Below are 12,512 nucleotides of genomic sequence, written 5' to 3' on the forward strand. Positions count from 1 at the left end.
GTGTGTGTATTTAATCTCTGTCACTTAAAAATACTAAGTTTGCAGGCTCAAGTTCACAAGGTCTTTTTTTCCCAATGATAATAACCAGTAGTAACCTTTTCTTCCTTGGGTTCTATGACTCAAAGACCATTTCATTTTCCAATACTTCTAGTGGTGATTTCCAGGCTTCTTATAGTTCTACTTAGGATGCGTTTCTTTAAAGGTGAAATAGCTATTAATTAGTCACCAACTCAGGAAACACGAAGGAAATTGCTGCACCATCTCTGAGGGTTTTTTCCCATTTTTTGCCAACATTGTCCCTTCCACCAGAAGGCTGTTGTCTTTCTCCACTTCTCGATCTCCTCTACTTGGAAACATTTAGGTCACATCCCCACCTGACAGTTCATTTTTCTACCTTTGATGTAGACTGTCCTTCAGTGTTTTACTTCTGAGAGGTCCTCCCTAGCTAAGAAAGGGCCCCCAAATATATTACCCAAGAATACCCCTTAATTTAGTGCTTCTTAATCATTTTGAAGTCTTAACTTAGGTCCCTTTGAAAATCTCATGAAAGGGATGATCCCTGACTTCTGAAAAATGCACATAATTCCACCCGTTTCTGCATGTAACTTCAGAAGGTCCAAGGATCTAAGTTTAGGACCTCTTTGGTAATACGCCCTCAGCAGAATAACCCTCCTCAAATCTACCATAGATTCCCACAGACACTATTCATGACAATTAATATTGAGCATCAGTTAACCAGAAGATACTGCACTGGAGCCCTGGAGATCAAAGAGAAATGAGACAGAAACTTTGTCTTAAGGATGTCAGTATAATGGTAGAGGCAGATGGAAAAACAGTGATTGTAGAATGTGAGGAGTGCCATGATGAAGTGTTCTCAAACCATAATCTCATTTCTCTCTTTAAACCATTGGTATCTCCTTTTGCTTTGTCATCCATGAAGACCTTCATTGTAAACCTCAAGCTTACTATCCCCGTATCATCTGGACACACCTCTTTCTTTTACCCAGCTCTGGCACTTCATGCTCCTACTATGTTAAAGTCTCATTCAGTCCCCAAATGTGTCATGCTCTAAGGTGTCTTCTCTGCCTGGTATACTTCCCTCCCCCATTCTTCACCCTTTGGTCAGGCTGACTTTTGTCTTTCCTTTAAGAAGAGACTTAGGATGCTTTCTCTGGGGAGTTTCTCTTGATTTCTCCAAGTTCAAGTTAGATGTTTCTCTTTAAAGTTACTGTAGTACTCAGCCCTAGCTGGTGTGGCTCAGTGGACTGAATGCCAGCCTGTGAACCAAAGCGTTGCAGGTTCAATTCCCAGTCAGGACACATGCCTGGGTTGTAGGTCAGGTACCCAGTTGGGGGCATGTGTGAGGCAACCACACACTGATGTTTCCCTTTCTTTCTACCTCCCCTCTCTCTAAAAATAAATAAATAAAATCTAAAAAAAGTTAATATAGTACACAGTACTTATCTTCATTCCTATCATACTGTATCACTAGTACCTCATCTTTAGGGCAGGGACTCTCATGTTCACACTTCTAGTCCCACCAGATAATGCCTAATAGTTAATAGATATTTGATTTAATTAATTTAATAAAACCCTCAACAGAATTAGTCTTAAGGCTTTCAAGTATAAATCAGCATGAAAAGCTCTACTACTTATATATTCTCTGAGAACTGTATAATTAGAACCTTGACACCATCCCATCAAGCTGCTCTTTGCCATAACAAATCCCACTCTGAGTTACTTGTTAGTTACATAGAGAAGCAGGGACAGGCAAGTTAATTAAGAGATGTTTCCTGAGACTTCTAGCCAAGATGGAGCTATAGGTAGACACACTGTGCCTTCTTGCACAACCAAAATAAAAACAACAACTATTTAAAAACAAAAAACAACCAGTACTCACAGAAAATTGAACTGTATGGAAGTCCAACAACCAATGAGTTAAAGTAGACACATTCAGCCAGACAGCAGGACAGCTGGCAGCCTCCAGGTGTGCAAAGTGGCAGCTGGCAGACCCAGTGAGGCAGCAGATTGTAGAGTGGTGTGGCTCCTCCAGTCCCACATTCAGATGCAGATAAACCAGGCAAAACTAGGGAGCGAGATGGACCACACGACCCAGCATCCCAGCATGGGGAAATAAAGCCTCAAAACACTGACTGAAAACACTTCTGGGGGTTGAGATGCTGGGAGAAACTCCCAGCCTCACAGGAGAGTTCATTGGAGAGACCCACAGGGTCCCAAAATGTACACAAACCCACCCACATAGCAATCAGCACCAGAAGGGGCCCAATTTGACTGTGGAAAGTGGGGGAAGTGAGTCCTGGCTGGTGTAGCTCAGTGGATTGAGCACGGGCCTGTGAACCAAAGGATCATGGTTCAATTCGCAGTCAGGGCACATGCCTGGGTTGCAGGCCAGTTCCCAGCAGGGGATGCACGAGAGGCAACCGTACATTGATGTTTCTCTCCTTTTCTCCTTCCCTTCCTCTCTAAAGATAAATAAAATAAAATAAAATAATAAAATAAAATAAAATAAAATAAAATAAAATAAAATAAAATAAAATAAAATAAAATAAAATAAAATAAAATAAAATAATAAAATAAAATAAAATAAAATAAAATAAAATAGATTCCTTAAAAAAAAGTGGGGGAAGTGACTGAAATCTGGCAGAGAGTGGAGCAAGCGCCATGGTTCCCTCTTAGACCCTCCCCCATGTATCGCATCACAAGACAGCAACTGGGTTGTCTGGCCCTGGTGAACACCTAAGGCTCTGCCCCTCACTTCCTAACAGTCACAGCAAGACAAAAAAAATGACCCAAATAAAAGAACAGGTCAAAGCTCCAGAAAAAATACAACTAAGTGACAAACAGATAGCCAACTTATCAGATGCATAGTTCAAAACACTGGTAATCAGGATGCTCACAGAATTGATTGGTTCCAATTAGATGAGAAAATGAAGGCTATGCTAAGTGAAGTAAAGGAAAATGTATAGGGAACCAATAGTGATGGGAAGGAAACTGGGACTCAAATCAACAGTGTGGACCAGAAGGAAGAAAGAAACATCCAAACAGAAAAGAATGAAGAAACAAGAATTTTAAAAAATGAGGAGAGGCTTAGGAACCTCCAGGACATCTTTAAACATTCCAATATCTGAATTATAGGGGTACCAGAAAAAGAGGAAGAGCGACAAGTGGAAAACTTATTTGAACAAATTTAATAAAGGAGAACTTCGCCAGTCTGGCAAAGGAAATAGACTTCCAGGAAGTCCAGGAAGCTCAGAGAGTCCCAAAGAAGTTGGACTCAAGGAGGAACACACCAAGGCACATCATAATTACATTACCCAAGATTAAAATGAAGGAGAGAATCCTAGAAGCAACAAGAGAAAAGGAGACAGTTACCTACAAAGGAGTTCCCATCAAACTATCAGCCGATTTCTCAAAAGAGACCTTACAGGCAAGAAGGGGCTGGAAAGAAGTATTCCAAGTCATGACAGGCAAGGACCTACACCCTAGATTGCTCTATCCAGCAAAGCTCTCATTTAGAATGGGAGGGCAGATAAAGTGCTTCTCAGATAAGGTCAAGTTGAAGGAGTTCATCATCACCAAGCCCTTATTATATGAAATGTTAAATGGACTTATCCAGGAAAAAGAAAATAAAAAACATATACAGTAAAATGACAGCAAACTCACAATCATTAATGACCACATCTAAAACAAAAACAAACACAAACTAAGCAAACAACTAGAACAGGAACAGAACCACAGAAATGGAGAACACATGGAGGGTTATCCACAGGGGAATGGGAGAGCAGAAAGGGGGGTAAGGCACAGAGGATAAGTAGCATAGATGATAGGTAGAAAATAGACAAGAGGAGGATAAAAATAGTATGGGAAATGTAGAAGCCAAGAACTTATAAGTATGACACATGGACATGAACTAAAGCAGGGGAATGTGGGTGGGAGAGGGTGTGCAGGGTACAGTGAAGTGAAGGGGAGAAATGGGACAAAGGTAATAGCATGATCAATAAAATATATATTTTAAAAATATATTTCTTGCCATTTGCTTAGCACTCTGCAAAGTACTCTGAGGAGTAAAGATCAGTGAATTTCCTCCTTCAAGAACCTATTGTTGGGAACACAGGGCTTTCCAAATCTATTGTAGATAGTATGCCAAATTGTGTAGCAAAGACTATAAGATGACATTCACAGTCTCCGGGTTAACTAGAACCAGAACATTCTAATTCACTTTAGTTCATATACCACTTGTGAAGTGTACCTCTGTGTGCACCTAGGAAAGGGGGTAGTGCTGGGGGTGGTGGCCAACTAGCAGAGGTGTTCTCATTTCTCACTATGGGCTGCTGTGTTTTGCTTCCCATTTGGAAGCCCTATAACTTATCTGGGCTTTAGACAGATGGAGTTTGAACATCTCTCTCAGCCTCAGTTTACTCATTTATAAAAGACGGTGATCATAGTGACTCTTTTAGTCTGCTCTGGCTATGATAACAAACTACTGTAGACTGAGTGGCTTAAACAACAGGGATTTATATCTCACAGTCCTGGAGGCTTGAAGTACAAGATCAAAGTTCTGGCCAGTTCAGTTCCCTAGCGAAAGCTCTCCTCTGGGTTGCAGCCACCTTCTCACTGTATCCTCACATGGCAGAGAGAGAGCAAACCCTCTGTTTTTTTTTTTTTCCTTGTAAGGGCACTAATCCCGTACCAGGGCCCCACCCTCATGACCTCATCTAAGCCATGTCACCTCCCAAAAGCCCCTTCCCCAGATACTGTCACATGGTGTGTTAGAACTTTAACATACAAACTGGGGGGTGCAGGGTGGGACACAGCATTTAGTACACAATGGGAACTAACTCATTAGGCTGTTGTGAGGATTGAAGCAGCTAAAGCATGCAAAGAATATAATGTAGTGGAACCACTCAGTTGTTAGTTGTCACCTCCACAACTGTTTTCTGTAATAATGGCCCCTCAGCTCTAGAACAAAGATTGGCACATATTTAGTGTTCAGTAGATATTTCCTAAATAAGCAAAGTAATTCATCATCAAATTCAGCAATGACTGATTATTCTAATTCCTGAAATTCCCATGTTACAAGGTAGGAACCTGCCCCTAGGCTATGTCTTCAAGGATGGGTGAGTCCTGTAAGCATGACCTCAGCTGCTAAGATGGGACATTCTCATGACTAAGTTGTCTCTGGGTTGACATTATTGCTCCTCAGAGTTTACTGCACCCCCAGGCTTTCCTTTGCCACCCAGCAGTGTCCATGGTTTTATGTTTCCCTACTTCTTTGCATTTTTGGTCATGCCCAACTGTGAGACACCTTTTCCCCCCATCCAATTTAATAGTATAAAGCCTGCTCTGATTTAGAATCTCTTTTGCAGCTAATTGAACCTTGTAGCATTCTATTAGCTCTCGGTATTTGCTCTAAGTCTAATGTGAGGCATCTGGGGTTATTATGTAATAATTTGGTCTCATTTTTGGTTAGTATATACCATCCCTTTCATTCTGCACATCCCCCTGGTGTTCTCTTTCTGTTTTCAGGGGATGAGAGTAAGGGTTAGAAGGGCTATGGTTGAGGTTTGGGAGTGGGGAGGAGTGTTTACTGTGAGTTATTATCCCACATTTATCAGTATTAAACTGGATTTGAGAACTCATAGCCTAGGATTTAAATGATCTAAATCCTTCTCCATTTGGCAGCCTGGTTTCCTTATCATTGATTATGCTACCCAATTAATTATTATTGGCATATTTGGAGGGTTGGCCTGTGGCACTTTCACAGTCAAGTGACTTATACAAATAATAAAAGGTGGGGGTCCCAGCAAGGATATCCCAAGCAATCCCCCCTCTCCTTTTCCTCTCTTCTGGCTCAGTTCATCTCGTACATATTAGCCCTACACCCTCTCAGTCTTTCTCTTAGGGAATTCATCCTCAGCTTCTTTCAGAGCCCAGGAAGGAAACATCATTGGCAGGAAGAGAACAGGATAATGAGAGCTGTGATCTAATTCCAATAATGGGTATCAGGTCTTTCTATATGGGAGGCACCAGAGAAAACTTCATACATTATGGGATTTCATGGTTCCACCAGCCCTTTGTGTAGGTATTGATTTCATCCCATTTGACAGCTGAGGAAACTGAGACATGTTGTGTCTCATCCTCACTAGAACAGTCAGGGTGGGAGAAGAAAGGATTGGAAACTTAGCAAAGGGGGTGAAAAGGGACTCAGTGTGACCAGAGGGAATACGGGTATAAATGTGTGATACAGCTGATAATAATGTGAACTCTGAAATCAAGCAAACATGGAGGTAAATGCCAACTTGTACCTAATAGTGGTGGGAATGTGAGCATTTAACCATGCTGTGTCTCGGTTTCCTCACCTGTAAAGTGGGAATAATAAAGTTACATACATAGGTAACTGAGGACTGAAGGAGCTGTCATACACAAGGCACTTCATACATTTCTCTGTCTGTAAAAAGGGGATAATAATCATATCAAACTTTTTTCCCCTTCACCACAACCCTGTAAGGTAGTATATATAAGGAGTTCCAGTAGTGCCTAGAAATGCTCAGAAATGTTAGCTGTTGTTACTACTACTAGTATTACTATTATTGTTGTTATGATGCAAACTAAAATTTGATACAGATCATAGGTACTATCCAACCAGAGTGTTGCAAAGACCTTGTGGTAGAACCCTGGCAAGCAGGAATCACCCATGATAGTGACTGTAGCTTGTACTCCTGTGAAAAATGGCATCTGTTTCATGTTTCCTGACCCACATCTGCTCATACCCTGCAAACTGGATGCCAGCTCAAGGCCTGCCTGAGGGAGGTTTGGTCTAAAGCTCTAGCCCAAGCTTAGAAAGAACAGCTTTCCCTCAGAAACTTGGCATCCCATTGTCTTATCTCTCTCTCTATTCTCAAACATTAGTAAGTTTACTTTTATGAGGCTATATGTTCCTTGCTGAAAACCAAAAGTTGGTGGGTGGGCTCTAGAGATTATAGTCATTAATTTAAATATGGATCAGGGGTAGTGCTGTTGGGAGCATCTGCTGCCTTGAAACTAGACAAAAGTCCCTCCCTACACACAAAACTTTGTATCTTTCAATAATATTTCTGTTGAGATTGACCTCAAGTATCCTTCAGTGATCCCATAAATGCCTTTTTTTAACCACCCAGCCCTGTGCTTTGGAAATGCAATAAATTTAATCTCATGTTCCCATATAACTTTCACTGAATGTACTGCTTAAGTGTTTGGAGTTTAATGTAAGAGTCTCCGTAAAGCAACCCCACTTAGTTACATCCGTAAAGCAGGTGGTACCCAGAGTTCATGGTGGCCTAGAGGTCCACAGTTGGCCCAGATTTTCTCCCATAACCTATGCTTATTGCCAAGAGTAATGTTGAGTACTTCAAATAATTTTAGCAGGGTATATATCAATAATTTATAGGCAATGGGTAGTACTGTTTTCAACACAGTTCTTCTTTGCTGCAGTGCCAATAGCAGAAAATGGGCTTTGAAGTCTCCCGTCTTCACTAACTGTGGTCTTGAGCCAGTTGTTTACTTCTCTAAGCCTTGAGTTCTGCAGCTGTAAATGTGTGTAGAACTGATCTCAGTTTGACTGTTTGAGGATTAGATGAAAAAAATACAGTTCGACTTTGTAGCCCTGTCCCTGACACAAAGTACTCAAGAATTAGCTTCTAGTATTTCCCCTTTTATTCGTTTGCATCTTCCTCAGCTTCTTATATTCGGTAAATTTCATTGACGTTATTCTTGTTGGTGGCAGTAGTGCGATAGTGATGGTCCTCTCATTGTCCACAGTCATAATTGTAAACTTTACCTTTAGTGTTTTATGAAACGTTTTGTATTTCCTCTTACACTTCTGCAAGTTTGCCCTTTATTCCTCATTTCAAGGCCATGGTCATGGTGGAAATTCTAAATCATGTCTCCTTTCTATTTCTGTTCCCTTTCCATCAGCTGTCACTTGATTTTTGCTTACTCTGCGCAGCACTGGGAGTTGCTGGGAGTCTGAAGCTGAGAGCCAGAGGCATCAGGCAGAATATTATAATCAGCAATGCAGTAGCATGTGTATTGAGGAGGACTTTGCAAATATTTTTAATAGTGTGTGTTTGTTAGAACTTTCCTCTGTGGTCAAGAAGGTGTTATTGAGATTCCGCTTCTCATAGTCGACCCTGTGTTGAGTGCTTTACTTCTAACCTTTCACCATAACCAAGAAGCAGAATAAATAAATGATGTTTTTAGCTGCCTTCTTTCCTCCCAGGGTAACGAATGAGTCAGCATCAGGGACTTTGCCAAGAAGCCTGAGTCATAAACATATCTGCCATCTATCAAAAATCACTACAAAAGGTTGTTTTCAAACAGCAAACGAGGAAAGAGTCCTTATCTTAATTATTAAGTTCATGGGAGATATTTATGGTTCTAACTTTGGTGTCGAAAAGGAAACCCATAGCCAACAACATAGATAAGAGAAATTGGTTTGAACTCCTTGTGAGAAGATAAACTTCTCATATGGGAATGACAAAAAAATTTCAGTAAACATGTCTACTCTGCCCCCAGGTTCTTTTTTTTTTTTTAAATCCTCACTCAAGGATATGTTTTTTATTGATTTTAGAGAGAGCGGAGGGGGGGAGAGAGAGCGATTGAGAAACACTGATGTGAGAGAGAAATATGGATCAGTTGCCTCCCACACACCTCTTGACTAGAGATTGAACCCATATCCTAGGTAAGTGTCCTGACTGGAGATCAAACCTGTAACCTTCTGGTATATGGGATAATGCTCAAACCAACTAAGGCACTGGGCAGAGCTCCCCCAAATTCTGTGGTAATGTCACATTTCCCATCTTTCTAACCTTTGTAAAGGGTTTGTCAGTTGCCAGGCCTGGAGTTAGCTCTTTGGTTTGCATTGTCTCCTTGCATCCTCACCACTAGCCTGTGAAAAAAGAAATATTTTCTTCACTGTTTTATAGGAGAAGAAATTGGGAATGACAGTGACTGGCTCTCCCAAGACTCATAACTAACAGGGGGCATAACTATTCTTTTGAGCCCAGATCCACCTGATTTCAAATCCTGAGCCCTTAATAACTCAGTTTTATATATTCTAGGGAGGTCAGGAAAAATGAAGAGGGAGAGGAGAGGAACCTACAGAAATGCGAACTGACTTTCTCTGCACTACATAGATGCTAATTATTTAACAACAGATATAGTACAGTATTGGGTACAGTCTCTGGCAAAATAGTCTTAATTTTCTGCCCAGTACTATAAATAGAAAGCTCCTAAACAGATATCATAAGACCCTGGAAAAGTCCTAGGAGCAGACTGTATTCCTGGGGATGTGCTCAACATCAGGAACCCAGCAGCCCTGCAGATTTAAATGCCAGCAATTTCATTTAAATGTAATTGCATATACTGGAAAGGCCTTATTTTTGTCTTCATCTCTTCTAGCTTACTTGGAGTGCAGTGTGCTATCAGGAATGTCTTCCTGATGCGTGTGATACTTTATTTATGAGAAGATTAGCAAAATATAAATGTGGGATTTGCTGATAAAGAGGCGATTGGAAGAGGAGCCAGCTGACATGCCACATGTAGCTCTGGCAGGAAGATACATAGAATGCGTGTTTTTCTCTCCAAACTCAATACCTTGGAGGTGCCTAGAGCTAGCTCTCCCCCTCCTCCTTTCCACTGGGTGCCTCAAAGACCTCATCAGTTTCTTCTGTGAGGATATCTCTCTGTTTCCTGATCAGACTCTCCATGACTATTCAGTTGTGCTTTCTAATGATAAATGTGTAATCTTACTCAAATGCTGGAGCATTGCTTTATTCTGATGGAAAAGACAGGAGAGCAGTATTAACCAGCAGGCTGTGAGTCTGAGAGACCCTCAGAGATCAATCAGTTAACTCTGTGATCCTGGTGTGAAAATGATATGATCCTTTGGAGAGACAAATACCTCAGGTTTTCACTGCTTATTAAGTAATAATTTTTATTACTAAGTATGGATGAAGAGTCTTCTTTTAAAATAGCCCATTAGTAGGAGTCACACAGTAGGATAGAGAGATAATGCTGGAGATTAATGTCCATGTTTATGCTCAGCCACACCTGCTTCTGCATGTTCCCAAAAGGGTCCCTTCTGGACTCTATAAACTCCCTGGGCCCGACATTCTTGTGTTCAAGTCAGCCTCCATCAGCACCTGGTTTGGCATAGATGCTGAATACTTACAGCCTGTGTTCAAATTGGTTCAAATCCCAGTTTTCTTCTGGTTGTTCAATGTCTGGTGATAACTTGACCCCAGGATGGGTGAAATTGGTGTATAATATGGAGAAAGGGGTCTTCACTGGGCGGAACTGCTTCTTGCCTATCCCCTCCCCACCAGTTCTTCCCTTTAATCCCTGACTGTCTCCAAGACAGGAAGGGAGTCCCTGTTGCCAAGATTTGTGTCTAATTTACATGAATCTTTCTCCATGCAACATACCAGCCTGTGATGCTTTATAGGGGACACCTGAAAATTGTCTTAAGTTACCATTTCCTATTTTTCTGATGATAATGTTCATTTCTTTGTGGGCCATGCTGGATGCAAGGTTACAACAGTGAGTGGGAGCGACACAGGTCCTGCCCATTTCAGGGTCCAGGGGGGAGGATGAACAAGTGGGTGGTGTTAATATGATAAAGTCTGTGTCAGGACATTCAGAGTGCTGTGGGTGTCTCAGGAGCATCATGTGGCTATTTTGAGAACTACGTAAGGCCTGCTATTGAGCTACCATGAGGAGAGAAAAGGCAAAACTCTGTTTCATAAAATAGAGAGTAGGGACAGTGTTGTGGATATGAAGATTTTCTTCTATACAACCTTAGATTTTCTGTGCTGAGAAGAGGATAATACATTAAAAATCAGGTTATTTCTTATAACTCAGTGTTTTATGGTTAACTTATACCACTTTCAACATATGGAGGAATTAACATCATTTCCTCCAAGGCAGGCTTTCTAATGTTTAGATGCATGCATGCATGAGCATCCTAGCTTCCAAAAAACAACTGCATCCATCTCCCTGTGGCTGGTTCTTTTTTGCCTTGGAAATGTTTTTCTTCTCTTTCTAATAGTACAGCCATGAGAAGATATAGTTTCTTCATGCTGTGTTTTTTTCTTTCCATTTTCCTGATAAAACTGTGTTGCTACAGATGAAATCAAACCTAATCTTCAATATATTTAGCACGAAAGCAATAAAAAGCATAATTCACTCCAGAAAGGGTGAAATACAGTTGGATACTCAAAGGAGGAATCACCATGGAAACTGTTTTCTTGAGATCCTGTACTCTCCAGGCTCTGGGCATGACTGAGTGAAGAAAGGAAGGCGAAGGGAAGAGAAGAAATATCCTGCCTTTTCTGCTGTCACTAAACTGCTGCAGAGCAATTGCCATGAATTATTGATTGCATGAATAGAAGTGTATATGAATTAGAATTATTAAACTGTTGTCTTTTAAATGAGAGTGTAAGAACACACTGTGAACTTGTTCCTTAGTGTTCTTCTTTCCTCCCTGTCAAAGGCTATTGAACAATCAAAGAGCTCACCTAAAGTCGAAAGTTTTCAGAGAAGCACCAGGAATTATGGTGATTAAAGAATTATGTCAGCTAGAACTAAAGTAAAATGCTTTTCACACGTACCTCCCAGATAAACTTGCCTCTGTATACCATTTCAAGATGGTTATGGATGGAGAATTTTTGCAAAGATACTAAATATGGGAAGATCAGAGGCCAGCTCTTGCCTTTAGGACCATGTTAATAGGGTGTGATGGAATGTCCCTGCAGGGTTTCCTATGGGTTGAATCATGCAGGGGGTAGGTACACATGTACATCACTCACAAGATGCCCGCTCTTCTAGCTTGCTACAGCTTTACCAGTTCATAGGTTTTTCTCACTGAAACTGTTTATCTGTATCTAATAGTTCAGATAATACCATCCACCACATAGTAAGTGTTTCCTTTGAGTTGGTCACTGTGCTGAATCCTTTGTGTGATAATATTAAGAACATGGACTTTTTTATATGATTGTGTTATTTAGCAAGATGACTAATTCAATAAGTGTTCACTAATCAAATTAAAAATTAAGTTCTTCTGTGACCCTTACAACAGCCCTATGAGAAAGTCCCCATGTTACAGAGGAGGAAACAAAGATTTGGTGATGACGGTTGATGGCACTGGATTGCAGAGCCAGTGAATTCTAAAACCTGAAGGTGGGGATCATGGGGTGGGGGGGGGGGGGGGGGCTGGGATGGGAGAAATAGACAAAAAACTGTACTTGAAAAATAACTAAATAAAAAAAACCCTCACCTTAAAAAAAGAAGTTGATAAACCCCACAAACTTTTCGAAAAATAAAAATAAAAAATAAAACCTCGATATGAAACCCCAGGTGGATCCTAAGTTCATGGCCTTAACGTTGACACTGAGTTTTCATCCTAGAGGATACAGACAACCTGTCTGTTTGATCTCTGTACAAGCTCATCACTG

At 40.8% G+C, this 12,512-nt stretch overlaps 1 protein-coding gene across 3 annotated transcripts in view; it reads left to right on the forward strand.

Moving 5' to 3' along the window:
* Positions 1-12,512, forward strand: part of PPP2R2B (protein phosphatase 2 regulatory subunit Bbeta) — a 291,119-nt gene that overhangs the window by 147,421 nt on the left and 131,186 nt on the right. The window lies entirely within an intron of this gene.

Source organism: Artibeus jamaicensis, unplaced genomic scaffold (genome assembly GCF_021234435.1).
Source record: "Artibeus jamaicensis isolate MK-2021 breed Jamaican fruit bat unplaced genomic scaffold, CSHL_Jam_final contig_432, whole genome shotgun sequence".
In the NCBI taxonomy this organism is placed as follows: domain Eukaryota; kingdom Metazoa; phylum Chordata; class Mammalia; order Chiroptera; family Phyllostomidae; genus Artibeus; species Artibeus jamaicensis.